Source organism: Puntigrus tetrazona, chromosome 10 (assembly GCF_018831695.1).
Source record: "Puntigrus tetrazona isolate hp1 chromosome 10, ASM1883169v1, whole genome shotgun sequence".
NCBI lineage: Eukaryota > Metazoa > Chordata > Actinopteri > Cypriniformes > Cyprinidae > Puntigrus > Puntigrus tetrazona.
Window position 1 is genome coordinate 5,099,588 of NC_056708.1, and position 16,847 is coordinate 5,116,434.

General features: G+C 36.9%; 1 pseudogene; it reads right to left on the reverse strand.

Moving 5' to 3' along the window:
* Window positions 1-8,536, reverse strand: part of LOC122352403 — a 9,838-nt pseudogene extending 1,302 nt beyond the window's left edge.
* Between the last annotated feature and the right edge of the window lie 8,311 nt (window positions 8,537-16,847).

Sequence of the window (16,847 nt, forward strand, 5' to 3'; positions counted from 1 at the left end):
CCCCTTAATATTGAATAGCAAATAATAAATCATATAACGGCTGTGACATAACTAAGCTCTATTGACTGCGTTTTTGACTACAATACAGTTTATAAATTACTAATATAATAATACACGTTATTCAGTATATTAATGTAACATTTACACATAATTAAAACTCTCGCTAAATATCTGCTGTCATAAATGAACTGAATATTTATTATTTCCCGTCCTGTTTCAACGTTCATTGTTCATCATTCCCTGTCCCTGTTAATATTTCGCGAAAGCTTGTTCTATCATTTTTTCCTCGCTAATCTTCGTAACGGAAGGAACGGGACTCACTGGTTTCGAGAGCCAGCAGTGCATGATGAACATCAGCACCCCTGCAGGCTGCTCAGTATGGTGAAGATGTACGACATTGCCAGAGTGTTTTCATTAAACTGAAAACAGCCGAACACCCACATGATGCCAAGAATACACAGCTGAGCGATTGCAGTCACCGTAAATGCCCTGTAGGCGGAGATAGAGATTTGAAAGCTCAAAAGGGCTACTAAAACCATAAATGCATAAGAGATGCCGTTCAAAAACACGAACAAAGCCTAATTATTCCAGACTTCGATAAGCAGTGCATATGTATGGTTTAACAACGCGTCTTACTTGATTTTGTGTAGACTGTCTAAGTCTGGGTTGAGGAGGAAAACTTTTCTGCCAGCTTCCATATTGTTATGAGGAAGAAGAATACATTAACCTGAAACGCACAGGCAAAGGAGTAACGTTTAAACAGTTTCTTTCATTCTGAAAATTTCTTCTGAGAGATTTGCTATTGTTGGTAATGCGGCACTTTCCTTTAATAGCATAAACTGTGGTATTTCGGGAACAAATTCGTGGTTTTTGTTTGAGAACTACTTATTACAGTGTATTTCATCACTAATACATAAGAGAAACGATGGATAAGTAGGTTACCTGCCCTGAAAAATTATATTATCTGAAATTTGGTTTTATTGTTAATTACCTTTTTTTTTTTAAATCATTAAATTATTTCAAATTGCTAAATGAACATACAGTTAGTTAATGTTAAGTTAATGTAAACGGTTACATGTTACACTTTTATAGAGCACGACTTAAATTTTAATAAAACAATTCTCACTGGATAAAATGTAACATTCCTAAGAACTGTGACATACATTTTAAGATACTAAACATTAGCATTTCATTAACCTTCAAACTGTGCAAATTTAAATTGCAAATTGTAAATACACACCTAATGGAAACACATTAGTATGTGCATTTCCATTATAGATTGATTAACATTGATTAATGCAAATGTCAATTTGCAATGGGTTTTATTTTTGCAAATCTTTAAAAGTTTTGAAATCTTTAGCTTATGCGATGCATTTTATATCATTCTATTGGCCATTTACCCATTTTATTAATCAAATGCTTATTTTTATGAAATAAAATATTTAATATTATATTTACTTTGGCCGTCCGTCATTGCCTTGACTTTCAGATAAAATTCTCTAATCTATTTGTGACAACGGACCATTTTAAGAGATACTTACAATAATTATGAGACAAACTGGCCCATAAAAGCTCCATATGAAGCCATCTTCGGTGTTGAGCCAACAGCTACAGTTGATAAAGAAAAAAACATCTTAATACCATCACAAACAAACCTAATTAGCATCCTCAAAGATATCAGGAATGCTTAATGCTCACTATTTGTCGGTACCATATCCGCCTATGTTCACTGAGGCCGAAATGGCAACGATAACAACAGGAACTCCGTGAACCAGCGGCAAACATATAGATAGGTCTCAGCGTCGTGTTGAAGACCAGCACTACCATGCGGAAGAGCTGCACTCCCTCCAGACACACATCCAGCAGAAGGAAGCCAGGAAGAAGTAGTGCTGAATGCCTGCAACGACTGAGCAGCCCACCTGAAGGACAGGAAGTGAACGCTCCATGTTATCACACCGAGACAATCCAGCCCAGAACTATGAGCGCGCGTGTGAAGCCGCGGTTCACCTTATTCTCTGTGCGGGTGATGCCCACGAGGAACACAAAGTAGGCGATGAAGAGGCTGATGCAGAGGTGCAGGTGGATGGTGTTGCGCGCGTGCTCTGGATGGATCGCACAAGTAAAACGTGACAATGCAGATGAAGAAGCAGATCAGAGACAGCGGCAGTCCAATCAATGTGACCAGGCGAAGCTCATACACATCCTAGTTGAGAGAGAAAGTCAAGATTCTGCTTAACAGATTTTAAATAGCAATTGTACTTGTAAGTATTTACTCTCGTTTGCAGCATGCATTTTAATCCTCTGTTGCATTGCACGTGCCATTGGAATTATTCTGGGTTTGACCTTTGACCCTTGCGCGCAATCCAGTGCGACTATCCTGCTTCTGAAAGTTTAGGTTATGGGTCGGTGACTTTGCAAGCAGCGTTTGCACATAAAGGAACCTGATGATGCCAATGTTGAACATTCATAAATTATAATAATCTACAATAAGTATTGAATCACTGCAATACTAATTTTAAGCATTTGAAAACATGTATTTATACAAAAAACATGTATTTATACAAAAATGCACGTGTTGCAACTTTCAAGTTTTTTTTGTTAACTGTCATAGAAGTAAATGCACAGGACATTGGAAAAGGCTAAAAGGTTATATAATTCATGCCTGTAAGACATTTGCACACATAGGGCAAGTTTTTGGTGTTAAAATAGTACTCTAGAATTTAACCTGCTAAAGATGCGCAGGGATAAATTGCAACTGAAAGGAGAATATCCAAATGATTCACGCAAAGAGATTTACCAACATTTGCTCTCATCAAATGATTGGTATTTGCGCCATTAATCAATGCCCAAAAAAAGCATGCCTTAAATTTTTTTGTCACTTGAAATCGGTGCAACCGCAGAGAACAGAGCGTGTGGTAAAAGGGAGGGATATTGTTTCCATACGTATTAATTTATTACGAATGCCAGAACACATTATCCGAACATATCATTTGCCAAGCCATGTTATTTGTTTGGGGAAATAATGAATCATGCAGTGCCAGGTCAAACTTTTTGCTGCTCTTATTCTTTTGTCCCCCAGGTATTTTCAGTGCACTTTGATGTTGCATCCGTTGTTCTTTAATTTGGTTACAAAAGTGAAGAATACAAACCCCAATGTCATAGAGAGCCATAAGCACAGCAAAACTGCTGAGGTGGGAACAGGAGCAGACGGTCTGATGGGCGCTGGATGTCAACGTTTTGCAGCCACGTTCTGACCACGCGCCCCCTTCCAGTTCAGGATCCCAAAACACACAGATATGGTTTTCGTTCTTTTTCTGAAGGGAAATGCACGCGCAGAATATCAGTGTCAATTAATAATGCATCACATGGGTGTAACGCGTTTTGCGCAAATTGTTCCATACCTCCAAATGAGAAAACGTGAGCTTTACTGGTTTCTCTAGTTCGCCCGTGTCTTCGTTGCTAACAGTGGCAGTTACCACTTTTGAATTGATTTTGAAAGTTTGCTTTTGCTGTTTCTTTAAGTGGTCAAACCAGCGGTTGAGTGATTCATGCAGACTTTTGTAGCTGAGGAGAGCTGCAGTCGTGAAGCCTGTTTGATGCAGAAAGACACGTCCAAAAATCAAGTGAAGAGCTTCCTTTTTTTGTTTCTGTAAATGAGATATGGAATACATACCAAGGTGATTATTTCCTGTTGCTGTGTCCCAGTGGGATGTAAACTCTACGTCATTGGTGGACACCATGAAATCACCCTTTGTGGAGAATCGCCCCTCTCCAGCAACATCTTCACTTCTGGAAAAGACAAACCATATTACAAATGTAAGAATAAAATTCAGTGAAGCGGATGTGGGATAAGCACATGCAATATTTCGTTTTACCAGTTGTAGCGCTTGATTTCTCAGTCTGATTTTGTGACAGCTGAGGTCCTATCAGTTTTAGCATGCTTTCCAGGATGCTAAACAACGCTGAGGCTTTAGCATTATCACCACTGAAGCCACCGAGAAGCAGATCATCTAGAGCATTTATGAACTCCTGTATGCATCGAGAGAGATGTGGGTTAAGATTATGTTTAAGTATAAGCACTCATTTCAGCTAGTTGATGACAACACACCAAGAAGCAGTGTACCGGCATGAAATCTTATCGAAATTCATTTTAAAGCGGCGATTTAGACGGCGCGCTTTTTGCTTCTGCGCGTTAAGAAAGTGTACTCGCTTTGAGTGGCACTTTGTTCAACAAATATTATATCATCTGCAAAAATGATTCTATAAAAGTTGTAAAAGTGTTTGAATAACAATCTTTCAATTTAAGTGGTTTTTTTAACGGGGATATTTTTTGGAATAAAACTGATTTACAAATTAGACTGATTGATCACCTGCAGAAATTGTTCTCCGTTCACTTGTGTCTCGTTGACAGACCTGCTCTGACTCAGTGCCAGACATCTGTTTGTCATCAGCGAAGCAAGTTTTGTGAGCTCTGGAGATGCCTACACAAAAGAGATCAGCATTCTGGTCATTATTAATGATTGCAATATTCTTTTTCAGTAATAGTAAATGTTACGCAGTACCTGGGATGTGTTGCTGTCGCACTTAAGCTCTAAAAACAAAACAAAAAGACACTATATAACTATCAATATCGCATGAGAGAAGATATGGCTGGGATTAGGTGATCCAGATGATATTCTTATTGTGTTTGCAAGACAGATCAGCTGAAAAATAATCAATAATATTACACTTGAAAAGCGGTAGCCGGAAATGTTTGGTGCAAATGCACGCAGCTGTTTTGTGTTACGAATTTTGGGAAAGCATAACATTAAAGAGATGTTTAGGAATCAAAATGAACTTTTGATGAAGAACTCTAACCTGTGCATTTCATTTGTTTGTGACCATAGTTGGTGAATCCTGAGTTGCACGCACATTCGTGACCATCTTTGCCGTTTTTGCAGACTCCTCCTCCACATATAGATTCATCAATGTCACATACACCTTCAACAAGATCAGAACAGCATTTTGGAGAAGGTCTTATCAAAAATAAAGCGAAAGTTGTGAACTTGACTGGTTTTAAAGGACTCACTCTCGCAGACTTCACTGATCAGTATCAGTGAAGTTAGTTTGTCCTGATTTAAGTCTGAATCCAGCATCACAGGAACAGTAGTAATTGCCGAGAGTGTTATGACATGTGGCATGTTTTCCACAGAAAGTGGAATCCTTACATTCATCTCTGTCTGTAATTTAGGGACAGACAATAAACAAACTCAACTAAAAATAATTCTCACATTAGACAAATTAAGTACATAGCCAAAAAATACATAGGCTAAATTACCAATACACCAAACTTCTTCTGTTGGATTAAATATCTCTTTTTATTGCTGGAAATGTAGCCAGGTGCACACGTGCAATTATAACCTCCTTCATAATTGACACATTCTGTATTTGGACCACAATCAGTGCTGCCATCCACGCATTCATCGATGTCTGAAATGAGACGAAGACATAGTCAGATGTTTTCAGTGCAGTACAGAAATAATATGAGATTCATCATTTCTCATTTATAGCTCTCTTTACCTTGGCGTGTATTCAAGTGAACTTGTTTGAAATTGTCATCTGAGTGACGAAATATTTTTAAACAAAGCCACAGTGCTTCTGAGAAACTAACAGGTGTGACATGTTCCTGATTGAATTCATGATTTTGAAAAAAAAATTGATTAAATGATTCAGTGATTCACTAATTATTGATACTTGTCGCCATCTACTGGTGAATTCATGTAAACTGCATCACTGAAAAATACCCACCACTAATAAATCACATTTTGTGCTTTGAATTAGCGCGGAAGAGACATGAAAAGCATGAAATTCATGACATATGTAGCTACTTAAAACTAATCATAAAAAAAAAAAGTTAATAAAATGTAGGTCTTAGGTGTTTAATCCCAACCTTGTCCAGTGTAAAATCTGCGTCATTAAGCAAAACCAGAAGCACTAGGTGGCCAATAAATGTATTATGTTTAATAGTTTCTTACCAATACACCGATCTCTTTCTGCTGCATTAAACGTTCTATTGCTGGAAATGTAGCCAGTTAAACACGTGCAATTATAACCTCCTTCATAATTGGCACATTTTGTATTTGGACCACAAGCAGCGCTGGTATTCACACATTCATTGATGTCTGAAATGAGACGAAGAGATAGTCAGATGATTTCTCTGCTGCAAATATATCATATGAGATTTATCATATCAAGCTCTCTTTACCTTGGCAATTAATCGAATCATCTTGTGTGAAATTATGAGTCGGTGTGAATCCTTTATCACATTGACAGAAGTAGCTGCCAATAGTGTTGAAGCATGTTGCATGTTTTCCACAAATGTCTGGAATAGACTCACACTCATCGTCATCTGCAGCAACGAAAGAAAAAGTTTGAAGGACCACTGCGCTTTTCTGCAGCGTAACTTCCATCTATACAACATCAATACAATGTATGAATGTATGATGTACATTTGATTTTTTTTATTCGTACCTATACACTTTCCACTCTTTCTTTTCTCTCCAGGTTTGCAGTCTCGCATCAGGATGTTCTCTGTCAAAGCTAACAGAAGAACTATAAACAGAAAATAAACAGTCCGTTACTACAGGTTTAGTCTGTTTGGTGTGGTTCGATGCACATAAGTCTGATACCACATTCATAATATGGGACTTTTTTAATGTCAACTTGCAAATAGTTTTAGGACTTATCAAAGGTCAAAACAATGGCATTCAGAAATTAACTTTCAGTTCGACTAAAGTAGTTACGTAATGAAATAACATTGTTGAACACTGAATCACGCATGGCAAACTGAGCCACATTTTTACCCATCCTAATCTCATAAACAAGACAAGCTAAAACGAACCAAAATGATTTACTGCTTATAACGGCTTACTTGGCATTCATTTTTTTGGGACTGACAGTTTTAGAAAACAAAGTTGTGTCAAATAAAAGAATATTTCTGCTTGTGTTTCCACTCGTTGTTGATGACAGTTGCAGTGAGATGATGGCGAGTCAGGAAGCGCACGCTGGAGAGCTATGGGTGCGGCACAGTGCAGGGCTACACATACTGTCACATGCTCTGACCACAGGCTCAGTTAGCCAGAACACTGTTAAAAGGTGCTGTAACAATTTCTACAACCGCACTGATGACTAAGCCATAACCTAAGATGTGGTCTTGCCGATTATTTTGCAACCAAGCACCAAGTAAACAGTATTTTTATGACTTTGTTGTTAGATTTTTCGGTTTTACAGTAGGTTTATGTAACAGTTATTTTTTAGCTCTTCATAGTTTTCCCTGGGTTTGATGCCATTGTCCCATCGGCCTGGGCCTCTCTGCTGCGGACCAATGAAAACACCTTGGATTTCCTGTCCTGATTTGCTTTCCTCCAATATTTGCCATTGTCAAAATCAAAGCCGCATAACATCACGCTTTAAAGGGATAGCTCACCCCAAAATGAAACCTCTGTCATACAAACCTGTATGACTTACTTTCTGGTGTGGAACATACAAAAGGAAATTCTGAAATGTGTTTTTGCCAAGGGTTATGAAATTGTTTTTTTTATCGGCAATTTTCCAAATAACTTCTTTTGCGCTCCCAGAAGAAATAAAGCCATAAAGGTATGCAGCGACAATGAGAGAATGTTGACAGAATCTTCGTTATTCAGTGAACCTCCTCTTTAACTCTTTGAACTCTTTGTCATTTTCTCACAATATCATAAGAACTCAATATTTTGATCATACAGTTATACTGTCGCCGTGTCTTTAGATGATGAATTAATGAATTCGCATCTTTTCCCAAAATCACATCTTTCATTTCATTTTATTTCACATTTCACACTTCAACCGAATGTTTTGAGACTCAGAAAGCAGTAAAAGTAGATTTTGTGTTACTTTCCTATTTATCAGTCACATTCAGTTGGTGCTTTCCAGATTGCTGGAGCTCACAGTCCCTGCTTCAGATAAAAATGACCCCATTGTGACATCAGATTTTCCGATCTGTGGCAGTTTCCTTTCATGCCCGTTTACTGTTTCTCTATTTTTGAAACCGCAGCGATTATGCGGTTGTTGGCAGGGCAACGTTTCATTTAGCAAAACCAAACAGTGGCTCCATACAAACATCTGTCTCTACATTCATCAGTGGAAACTTCGACCCTGAAGAAATGTGAAGCATGACTCACCTAGAATCAGCAGATACTTGTGCCTCATGGTCAAAGAGTCAAAGAAACTTGCAAAAGGACACGTAAATGATGAAAGTAGCTTATGATTTGATCCTGAGAAATTCCATACAAGTTTTTGAGGCTCTTCAGAAGTTCTTCTTCAGGCTCCTATCCAACTATCGTTGTTTCTTTGGAAAAACTATCTAAATTTGTCCCTTATCATCCATCAAAAAAAACAAATAACGAAACATAAAAATGATTTATTTTTGATTCCCTCTTCTTCTCAGTCTTGCTCTCAGACTAGGTCTTGTGTGTCTCTTGCTGACTGTAACGCTGAACAAGCCTGAAGTGTCTGAAAGAGTTTTGTCAGTCCAGCCCCCTACTTTGACACAGAGAGGGAGGGAGTGGGAGAAAAAAGTTGCGAGAATACCAAAATTGGCTCCATGATATCAGTGTATTGTTGATTAACTCTTTCTGTTCACAGAATCTTTATTTAAGTGTTTTCATGTGTTTTGCTGAGCCCAGTTCAATTATTATCATTAGTAATGTTACACATAAGTCATTCAGATAAAGTTAATAATGCAACATTTTAAACATTAATTTGAGGAGGGGTTTAAAAAAAAATTCTATTTATTTAATTAATATTATAATATTATATATATATATATATATATATATATATGTGTGTGTGTGTGTGTGTGTGTGTGTGTGTGTAACTCTGAATACTGAATACTTTTAAACTCTGCTGTTTAAAACTGATGATGCATTTGTACGTGTGACTTCCTGTTTACGCATTGTCATGAAGGTGTGTCAAGGAGATGTTCTTTAACATACGCTTTCGATGTTGATATTTTCTCACTCATGCAGTTTCTAACACGTTTTTTTTTCCAGTATTGTTTTAGGTTAACAATACTTAGTGTTACTTCCTGAAATGCATTTGCCGAAATGACCTTTAACCTGTATTCATGAGGAATGTTTGACAGATTTAACGTTAACATTGTCCTGACGTTGTCCAAAATTACATTCGCTCAAACAATATCTTCTAGCTGTGTTCCTTTGGGCTAGATTCACACATGGGACAAGTGAACAAGTAGGCTAATGTCCCAGACCTCCCAACAATGGCACCCATTTGTATAGCTCTGTTGTATACCTGTTGATTGATTCTTTGAAGTTGCAGCTTTACATGCATTGTGGAAGAAAAATGCCTTTCTTCTTTCATCATATTTAAAACCGATGTTGTTGTCAATATCAGTATCGCTAAAAATAAACGAGGACTACTCAACATTGTACAGTAGGCAAAAAAGTGCTTTGATACCTCATTAAGACAAGAGCATATTTTCTTTCACGGAGAAGACAATCCCATATGGTACACTACGATGTGCTATGTGTTATGTGATCGATAAAAAAACATCGTATGAAGTAAGAGATTTGTTAGAGATACTGGTCATTGTGAAGTTCTTAAAGGGATAGTCCACCCAAAAATGAAATATTCTCATTATTACTCGTTCTCAAGCCGTCCTAGGTGTATATGACTTTCTACTTTTAGATGAATTCAGTTGCATGTTAAACAATGTCCTGGCTTTTACAAGCTTCATAATGGCAGTGAACGGGGGTCGAGATTTTGAGGCCCAAAAAGCGCATCGATCCATCATAAAAAGTAGTCCAGATAGCTTCCAGGGGTTGAATAAAGGCGTTTGTGATAAGGGTGCGTTTGTATATGAAAATTTATCTCTAGTTTTCGTTAACTGTCATACATGATAGAGGACCTAGACGTAGCATAAGCTCTAGTGAGAAATGAAGAAAGTGAAAGTGCAGAGGAGAGAGCGAAACAAAACCCACTCATGATTAAGCAGTACAAAATACAGATTTTGATATAAATCAAGAGGAGACTGGCTTTCCTTTGCTGTAAATAAAACCTGGTTTTCGCAAGACTAGCATATTCACACCAGTTTGTCCTACATCACCTGCTAAAATGGCACTTTCTCTAGCGGAAGCTAGAGATTATGTTTCATAAAGTCTTAAATATGATATTTTATTTTAGGTTTGCCCTGTGTGTTGTGTTTTAAAAAGTTTCAAGGGGTGACACCGTGTCACATGGTCTCCCTGTGTCTGTGTAACATATGCGAAAAAATTTGGTACCAATTGATGTTACGTGAATTGGTACCTTTATAGTGGAAGTGAAGCACTTTAACACACAGACATTTTGGCTTACACAATAAATTGGATGAATATTAAACCTCAAACTGTTAAAAACATTTAAAACAAAACATTGTTTTTATAATGCGGGATGCAACCACATTTCATACAACATCATTCATGTTGCATATTATTGTTATGTCAGACCATTCAGACACATTTGCGTTTGCACTGACTTAAGTTGTATGTAACATAATTAATGTTCACCTGCGAATACAGTTAGCTTCCTTCTGTAATTTCATAACCTGTCTGAATGATCGAAGCCGTTTCCTCAATTAAGCTTATCATCCTCAAGTGTTCTAACCCTTGTCAGTTTAGAAATTAAAGATAAAGTTTATAAAAGGAGGACAAAAGCAGGCAGACAGCAGGCGAGTACTAAATTGAACTTTCTTTCGTCTCTTCTTTAGCAAATGCACACAAAGTTAAGTTGGGATGTCTCGATGAGTTATCCACGTAAATGCGCAGGTTCACCACTTCTTCAACCCCTAACACTATTACTACTCGGCCCCATCACTATTTCAATTGCATAAGCAATTGCACTTATTATGGACTCAACAGTACTTTCAGGTTCATCGTCCTCTATATGAAAGCAAATGTGTGTTCAAAATGTAAAGAAATGCACACAGTTGTACTGTGTGGTAAACTAATCATGTTTGTTACATACTTTGTTAAAATTTGGATCTTGTTTTTCTAAATAATGTAAACTTGACTGAAAGTATTCTACCAAATATTTGTAACATTAACTTGCATTGTGCTGTTTTGAAATTGTTTGAAAATTCTTTGGCTTAATAAATATTTTTCGTAAACGAACACCATCATTTAGCTCATATAGTCCAACCACGATACATATATAGTGTTAGTAGGCAGTTTTACACATTTGATCATGTGATCAAGTTTGCGGTTAACCTGAAGACCCACTTTTTCCACCCATAGAAATGTCAGAGGTTGTATGCAAAAGTTAAATACATCAAGCCATGCCGTAGCTTACATATTAGCCTACAGCTTGTTACTTTTACTAGATTACGCTGTTGCAGTTCTTCTTCTTTTTTGTGAAAGACTTTATTTTCGTGAATTCTGTGGAGTTATTATTGACCTTTCTCAGAAGCAGCTTCCGTCCTTCAAAACATTTTCCCACAGACTAAATCTGTGATGTTTTGAAGTGATTGTTTATGTCTGTACTGCTTCGTCCGTTTGTATCGATGGCGTCTTCGTTTCTCTTTCTTGTCCGAACAGCTTATAATTCTAATCATTTTAACGTGGCTTGAACACACTGTGGGCCAGATTTATTAAGAGCTTACACCAGTGTCAGAATGTACTGTAAGACGTGCTGTGAAAAAATAGCATTAGCAAAATTAACAGTCATTTTCATGGCTAAATGTATTACAACTTAGCAGTTGCAGATGTATTTGTGAAATTCTTATGGGAGGAGGGTATTTAAATATATCAATTTGCTAATGTTTGTGGTATTTGCACCATTATTTAATGTCAAAAATCCATGTCTTAACCCATTATTTCATGCATCTTGTCTGCTTGGCTTGTTTGCGACTCTACGCTGATTTAAATAGTTTGTCATTATGGAAATGATCTAACTGCATTTCTGTTCTTTAATTTGTGCCATGTCAGTAGATCACCCATTGCAGAACTTTCCATTTCCGTCTGCACCGTTTTGAGAAGCTTAACTGCGAGTGCGTTCTCTTTTTAAGTAGACTTAAAATGGCCTTTTATTTGATTAATATTGTTAGCAAGTGGTAGCACTACAAGTGCACATTACATGCAATTAAGCACAATTAAAAAAAAAAGACAAATAGCTAAAGAAACATAACCACCAATGACCTTATAATGTTTTATTTTCCTTAAATCTAGTCATTTGAAAGAAATGTATCAAATGTAAACATTTTGTTGCTTTTTTGAAGGATTGTTTTTTAAATTCGTGATTGATATAAATATAGAAAGGTTCAGCTGAATCTTTATTTGAAGCATAGATTCGGTTCTGCTGTTTCTGCTGCTATATTATGGTAGACACCAACTAACAGTACACAGGCAGAACAGGATATGAACAGGAAATTGCAACAGAGAGAACATGCCAAAATCTCTCTCATTCAGCTGTGTCCTTAGGTTAAAGGTATTGGGTTTGAGTCTCTGTAACTGAAGGGAACCTAGATGGGGGAGTGATTATAATGCAAGTCGAGCTTTATTGTCATTCTGTTACATGTGTAACCATATAGTGAAATGAGATTGTGTCTCGCAGGACCACGGTGCTACGTACTGGTTTAAAAAAACAATAGAGCTACACAACAGTTTACCATCTTTACATATACTATAAATACTATAATTACTATACCTAGTTGAGTAAACATACACAAACTTTTTGTAGTTCAATGCTCAGTTAGCTCAAGTATATATTATCTTATTGTGCCTTTGAAGTAGAGAGTGTTTACATAAAGTGTCTAGTTTGCATATGGTGGGATAAGTTCCTTACTACAGGTGGTTTATGTAGCCCGCTCAGCTGTAATACACCTGTAATGCACATAGGAAAAATGTCAGCAGTTATTGATGAGTTGGGGGCGAAGGGGCTGAGGTGTTCATGGTTTCAGAGGAGATCGGAAGTAAGATCTCTTACGGCCTGGGGAAAAAAGCTGTCTAACAGAGTGAGCTTTGATACTCTCGATTTGTCTACCTGATGGAGGTTGTGGGAGGGGTGGGTGGGGTCCTTTGAGATGCTGGAGGCCTTGATGGAGCTTCCTGCAAAAAAAAAAATCCATGATTAAGGGGAGAGAGGGCACCGATGATCTTTATGCAGTGTTCACCCTTCGTTGTAGAGTCTTGCGGTCAGCAGCATTGCAGTTCCCATATCAGACAGTGACGCAGGTTGTCAGCACACTCTTAGTGGTGCCCCTGTAGAAAGTGGTGAGGATGGGTGGAGGGAGACTTGCCCTTTTTAGCCGGCAGAGAAAGTGTAGCCGCTGTTGTCCCTTCTTGTTGAGAGATGTGATATTGGTGGACCTGGTGAGATTCTCTCACGGTTGAGCCATCAATGATCAGTGAGGACTTAGTTTTTCCTCACGTCCATTACTACCTCTTTTGTTTTACTCACAATTAGGGTTCTCACGGTACTCACGACAGGTTGTTAGCGCCACACCATTCAGCCAGCTGTGCCACTCGTTTCATTGTTGTTGCTGATGAGGCCTACCACAGTTGTGTCATCAGCAAACATGTTGATGTGGTTGGAGCTGGACTTGGCAGTGCATTCGTGGGTCAGCAGCGAGAAGAGAAGCGGCCTGAGCACACAGCACCTGTGGTCAGTGTGGTAGTGCTGGAGGTTTTGTGGCTGATGTGGGATTTTTGTGTCGAATGCTGAGCTGAAGTCGATGAACAGCACTTTTACAAGAGTCTTTCTGTTCCAGGTGATTAAGAGGTGGATAGAGAGTGGTGGATATGGTATTGTCCGTGGAGCGGTTTGGATGGTATGCAAACTGGAATGGGTCTAGCGAGTGTGGGAGACTGGACTTGATGTGATATGACTAACCTCTCAAAGCACTTCATCTTGATTGGATCAGTGCTATGGGATGATAGTCATTAAGACAGGACACAGATGACTTATTCCACTTATGGAATTGGATTTGAGACACAGGGGGACAACTGCCTGATTCAGTGAGGTGTTGAAGATATCTGTTAGGACATTCGTCAGCTGCGCAGCACAATCTCTCAGCACACGTGGGTTAATCCTGGATTGGTCTTCCTTACATCCGTTGGAGAGAGACAGAGTCTCTCCGACCTGGTCATTTTGAGATGTGTGTAGTTTCTGTATCAGGTGTGTTGTTCTGTATCTCAAATCGTGAGTAGAAGTAGTTAAGTGCATCTGGTAAAGATGCGCTATTGTCACTGTCCTTTGGCGGGGCTTGTAGTCAGTGATGTTCTGAATGGCTTGAAACTAGTTGATTGAACTGAAAATGGTTGCCCACCGCACCATTGCCTGGTCACATGTCGCATTTTTTCCCTTACCTCCTTTCCTTAAATCTCTGTTAAGCTGTAAAGTAATATTGGGTTCTCCTATTAAACTCCCAAAATACAGAGTTTGCGAATCGTTTACGGTTTTCTATATTTCTGCCTAAATCTACACCAATATCATCAGATGTGAAAGTAGACAAAGAACCCACTTATCAATGTTAAAAACAGTTGCTGAATGCTTGATATTTTAGTTTTCATGATTTTTTGATGAATAAGTTGAAAATAAATCTGCAACAGACTTAAGTAAAATATTATTCTTATACTATATTTATCAATTTAATGCACCCTTTAATGCACCCTTGCTAAATATAATCAGTATATTTAAAAGAAGCCCTTACTGACCCCAAACTATATTGTTGCCTGTTCCAAGTATCCTACATCAATCAAGTTCTGCAGCGTTTCCTACCAGTGTTTATCTTGTACTACTGAAACTCAGAGCCGTTCCTCTTATTCTGCTCTGGTCCTACACGCTGCTGACAGCAAGAGAATGAGTGCTGAGAAATTGCTTATTCCCAAGATGTTTGGTGATACAGTACCAGACAGAAAAGGGATTTTGGTGCACACAGTATTTATAAAACCACACACTTGGGAAAAACTCCAGGCGTACGAGAACCTGTATATAAAATAGGGAATGTGATCACAGATGTGCAGGAAACCACAAGATAAGCCACAAGACCAATATATTCATTGTTATTTACCGCCAAAAATATATCACTTTTTCATTTCTCCAAAATATATTTTTTTTGGGGGTTATTTTATTCAATGTTCTAAAGCATATAGATTTCAAAATTCCTATTTTAAAAAAGCAATAAATGGATTTGATTAAGAAAATAGCTTAATAATTATAGCTGAACGATATTATACGAATAAAATGCACATGTATGCTTCTTTCTTCAAACAGAAAACAAGAATGTTTAGCTTACACCATTGTTTCAAGCAAAGAGCATACTTTTGACCTTTTTTCCGAAGACAAGACTATAATTTTTACTTCTAAGTACATTTTCTAAAAATTAGTTAATACACTGTGTTCTCTTGTGCCATCCTTCCTCTTTCTTAGAAGCTCCTCTTATGCTTTTTCACCTCTGCTTTCATCTCGAGTGCTTATATAGCATTTAATTTTAACCAGGAAGTACTCATCACTCACCTCTTCCTCCACAAACCACAAAACCAAAGATGATGTGTCATGGATTCACACTACATGTATAGGTGGTTGCTATGCTGTTCTCGGATTTTATTTATAGAGTGCTGATAAGTGTTAAAGAAGTGTTAAAGTAGTATAAGCACACTTTTGCTCAATAAGATATGATTTAACATATCATTCATGGCAACGGCACAAACAGACTAAAGTTTAACATAAGTATAATGCACAATTATGATGTTTGCCTTATTTGTAAGCACAAGAGCAGTTCCTAGGCCTTGTAAGGTTTGCTGTTTACTGCAAACTTCTTCTTTTCTTTCAGGGTATTGACCTTTTGTACATCTTCTGTGGAGGCCTAGAAGAGGAGAAAGTTTCCATAGTCAACATGTTCGGTTTCACTTCAAATTTGATTCAATCTACCTTCCCAACCCCCCACACAAAGCCTTTCTTTCATTTCTCTCTCCAGCTGTTCATGTGTATCTATAGTATTAGATTACTAAAAACCTCCAGATCATGTGTGTATTTAGCTGAGCAAAAATTAACTGGTTATGGTTTTTAAAGAATGTGTATGCACCTAACAAACATTTTTCATATATACAGTGTATGTGTATATAATATTAGTGCTGTCAAACAATTAATCGTGATTAAGCACATTCAAAATAAAAGTTTGTTCTGTGTATATTATGTATATATGTATATATTTAAGAAAAATATTGTATATTTACATCTTAAATATATTTATATATATATAACACAAAAAATATAATATATATATATATATATATATATATATATATATATATATATATATATATATATATATATATACAATATGTGTGTGTATTTAGATGTAATAAAAAAATACAGTACTCACTTGTTACATTTTTTTGACATATGGTCAGTAAAATGAGGTGGAAATATTGTTAGTCCTCTGAAAAATATACATATGTATAAAAAGATACATATATTACTTTACTATATATATATATATGTATTTATTATACACATGTATTATTTATTTTGTTTGATAATTCAGATGAATACAAGCAACACCAGATTATTAAATAACTAAAGAAAGTATAAAATATTAAAACTTTAAGGTTATTCTTTAACCTTAGAAAAATTCAATTAAAAAGCCAGACTCCCAAACATCTTTTTCCTTTTTTTTTGTTAGTGGAAAAAGTCATTTTTATTATGATCTGAATTCATATTGTACAGGGCAAATGTCTGCGCATGATTAAAAAAAAAAAGATATAATACACTTAGCTTTTAAACAAACTGTATAAAACTTTATCTTCTCTTATTCAGGATAAGTTATTAGACATCATAGC